Genomic DNA, 4,388 nt, shown 5'->3' with positions numbered 1-4,388 from the left:
GCCAGCACGCTCTCCCAGTCCAGCCACAGGCTCTGCCAGGAGGGAGCCACGGCCACCACTGCAGCAACGCCGGGGAACTGCCGAAATTTCATCCTCAAAAAAATGTCATTAACCACTAGAGGGCCCAAATATTATCCGCAGCCCGACGGCGGCAGCAGGGAGACGTGCTCTCCGGAGGGCTCTTCCCTCGCTGGGGAAGGAACTCGGGTTCGCCTTTTTTGGGGGGTTGTTCGGTTTTTGTTTGGTTTGTTCTCTCGTTTGTTTGGGGTTTGGTTTGGTTTGGTTTTTTTGCTAATGAAAAAAGGGGTCTGGAAGGAGGAGGAGGAGCCGGCACCGGGAGTTAATAAACACACACACCTCACCCCCCCCCGGCTGGAAGTATTGATGGCAGCGGGAGATGAGACGGCTGTGACATTTAAAGGAGGAATTTGTGATCCACAAATATGAGCATGACTGACACAGCACGGCAGCACATAAAATCAATACAAATAACCTAAACCTTAATACCTTGATCCTGGGGAAGAGCAGTGTGTTCCCGGGGAGGCTGCAGCTGCCCGGGCTGTGCCTGCCGGGGCTATCGACCGCTGGCGTGGGGGCAAGGACAATTAGGATGCTCTTTAGGAGGGAGGCTTTCCCTTCGCTGCTCCTCAGGCTGGAACGTGGAAGAGGAGACAGCAGAACCCACTTTGCTCTTCCTTTTCCCAACACGTTATTCCGTTTGATTTGTAAGAGCAGGTTTTCAGAGAAGATCAGCTCCCAGTTCGCTCCTCAAGCAATGGGATCTGAGGGTAAGATCATCGAATGGTTTGGGTTGGAAGGGACCTTAAAGACCATCTAGTTCCAGGGAAGGGGCAATCACAGCTTCGCTGGGCAACCTAAGCCAGTATCTCACCACCCTCACAGTGAAGAATTTCTTCTAATCTCAATCTCTCCTCCTTCATTTTAAAACCATCACCCCCTCATCCAATCCCTCCCTGCCCTTGTCACAAGTCCCTGCCCAGCTTTCCTGTATCCCCCTCAGGTGCTGGCAGGTGCTCTAAGGTCTCCCCGGAGCCTTCTCTTCTCCAGGCTGAACAAGCCCAGCTCCCTGAGCCTATCTCCAGAGCAGAGGTGCTCCAGCCATCAGATCACCTGCTTGGCCTCCTCTGGACTTGCTCCAAGAGCTGGTCTAATATGAGTATTTTGTCACTGGGAAGGGGAAGCTTGAGCTCCCTCCAAGTGCTAGAAACATCCAGCCCCAAGGACAGTGGCTAAGCCATGGAAAAATCAGACCTTAAGCCATGCCAGAGGCATCTCGTACCTTCTAGTAGTCATTGTGGCTTCTGTGGGTCTAGCCCTTCTGTGTCACCACAAACATCTACCTGCAGCCCACCCAGCCACTCTGCAACTGAGGGCTGGGGAAAGCTCTGCCTATGCCCAGCTCATGCTCCTTGTTCCTCCTGCAGAGCAAACTCCAGTGGCAGAAACCAGCTGACAGCACAGTCCAAAACCTGCCAGGCAAGCAGGAAAGTGAGCTGGCCCTGGATGATCTTAAAGATCTTTTCCAGCCAAAACAATTCCCTGATTCTTTGGTCCCCACCCCAGCATCCGGGTAGAGAACAGAGGCAGTGAAAAGGTGACAGCAGCCATCATCATCCAGGCAGTGTTTGTTAATGTGTGTACAGAGGAACTCTGTTTGTTTGTAGGTCCTTAGTAGAAGTGTGTCTAATGTTGACTTTTTGAGCCTAATATTGTTTGAATTTTCTATCACGAGCCTCAGCCACGCTACCCAAGAGTTCCTTCCCTCTGCTTTTGTATGTTCATTTGTACCTTTGAAAAATGGCCAACAGAAAGCCAAACGGGTCTCCTGGCTGTTCCCCCCAAGAAGCATCAGCTTGGGCTTGTGTTAGCCACAGGTTGGGCTTGTGTTAGCCACTCCTGGGTGGCCCTTTCCACCCCAGGTGCAGGCAGGGATCCTGCCCATGCAGGGCTCATACCCCTACTGGGTTCAGCCCGGGCCAGGGCCATGCTTGTTTTCACAGTCAACAGAAAACACCCTGTTCTGGCCAATTCTTCACTAATCTTAAAGCAAATACAAATCTCTTATCCAGCCCCCCAGTTCTTTTCAGGTAAAAGTTTATCATGACCCCCCCAGTATTGCTGTGGCTGGGGGGAATATTCCAGCCTGCAATCCCTGTGTGACCCAAGCCCTGAGCCCTGCCATGCTCCTGCACAATTAGCAATCACAGTCCTATCAGGAGGCAAAACTTTCAATCACTGGAGAAAGAAGTTGCCAGGGTGCAGGAGGAGGGCACCCACCATCCTGCTCCCAAATTTGCTTTGGAAAAGCTTTGCTGCTAACAACAAGCACTCAGAAAGGACTCCTTGGAACTAATATCCAATGATGGAATGACCTTTAAAAGGACATAATAAAAAAAATTTTTAAAAAATCCTAGGTGGGTGTAATTTTTACTTCCCCCTTGTGTTTAGAGGTTGTTAAAAAAAAGGGGGGGAGGGGGCACTAAAGCTTACTTTTCTACGGGTGAATGCAAGAGGCTTGTTGTAGAATGAAACAACTCTGGAAAGTGGCACTGAAAGAAGAACAGTCAGAAATACCACTCATGCAAGGAAAAGGAAGGGAAAGCCACCGAGACAATGGGAATATAGAGATATTCCAATTTTTTTGTGTGCACCACGCAACAAAAGCTGCTGCTTGGAAATTACTGTTGTGAATAAGAGCCTAAAGCAGGTGTTCAGAGAGCAGCTGTCACATAAAAGCCAATATTTAAAGCCATTCTGTTGACATTACAATTATATTTACCTTGAACGTCTTCTGGGCATTATTAATTTCCTCCATTATCTCTCGCTTTAACATTTTATTTTATATACCGAGGTTTCCCCCCCGCCCCCTTGGCAGGGTCTCTAATTGCTCCCATTACCCACTTGGTGGCGAAGGTGCTGGAGCAGCCACCCAGGAAGGGCTTTTCCCAGTGCTCCAGGGACAGCAGGATGCTGTCAAAGCCAAAGGGAACCCACCAGTTCTCACCCCATCCACACTTATGGAGCAGGAGTAGTGAAAAGCATCACACACACAAAAAAAAACCAAACCATGCTGAAATGCTTTTGGTCATTGAAGGGGAATTTTACCAGGGGAGAGGAGGATTTGTTAGCCCCAGCCTTCCAGGGGCAGAAGGTGTTTGGTTCGGCACCACAGACACCTGTGGGACAGCATCCAGAGTGTTTTGTTAAGGGGTTTTTTAGTTGGTGGTTGCTTTGTTGGTTTTTTTTTTCAACTGTAGTCTTTCATCTTTCAAGCAGAGAATTTATTGGCTTGCTCTGCCATCCCAGAGTATTTAAAACACTAGCAGGTTTGTTGGTTGTTTTGTTTTATCGTGGGAAGAATAATTTTTGGTGAAGGGGAAAGTATCTTAGGAACAAGGCAAGAGGATGGTTTTGAAGGGGGAAAAAAAGACACACCACCACCTCTCCCAGGCTGATGCAAGTCAAAACCCAAGTCTCCCAGCCCAGCAGTCCCAGGAGCAGGACTTGGCAGTGGCAATTCCCAGAGGTGCATTTCCCAGCCCTTCCCAGGAGCATAGGGCCTTCAAGACCTCATCCAGCACTGCATTTATCCCTGCACATGCCACTGAATAATCCCATTTACTTCCTTCCCAAGAGGGCCCTGACAGGAAGGTGGCCAGTGGCTGTTGAGCAGAAGTGGGCTCTGCAGAAATGCTCCCCCTCCCTTGGGATGTAAGGAATGCTGGGGTGGGGGGAAAGATAAGAGGGGGCTCATACCCTCCTCACCCCCCCAGTGCCAAGCTCAGTCCCACAATAGAGCTGGATGAGGAGACCCACTCCCTGGACATGATGCAGCAACACCTCATCTCCCCACTTCACCATCCACAGGGATGTGACAGGGGAAAACAGCACCCCGATGAAAAAGCCTGCTTAAAAACTTGTGTTCAAACTACACACAGGCATCAAATAGCCTCCAAGCACCCAAATGTGCTGCTTGCTGAGAGCAGGGCCAGCCTGCTGCAGGGCCAGCTGCAGTGAAAGGCTGATGGGGTTGGGGCCCCCCTAGACCCAGCTGAAGGCCCAGTGTAAGTACAGTATATCTCCCTTAAATTATAGGCTCTCAGATTAGCATGTCCTTGTCCTTGCTCTGATAAAAGAGCCCAGAGGCTGGCTTAAATTATAGGAGCAAATCAAGCCTTCTTTTGATTCTGACCCTAGAGACACAAGAGTCCCAGAGGGTCCCAGTTTTCTTCTGCCCACTTGCCTTTATTTATTGCTAATTTTCCCTCCTACAATAAACATGGCCAGGGTCATCTGATCCCTATCCCGTTGGCGTTTTGTAGGCGACATAAACCATGGTCTCCTGGCGGCATTTCTGCTCCCTGGTT

The sequence above is a fragment of the Chaetura pelagica genome, unplaced genomic scaffold (genome assembly GCF_000747805.2).
Source record: "Chaetura pelagica isolate M959 unplaced genomic scaffold, ChaPel_1.0 scaffold171, whole genome shotgun sequence".
Taxonomy (NCBI): Eukaryota; Metazoa; Chordata; class Aves; order Apodiformes; family Apodidae; genus Chaetura; species Chaetura pelagica.
Note: the sequence above shows the minus strand (reverse complement) of the source record.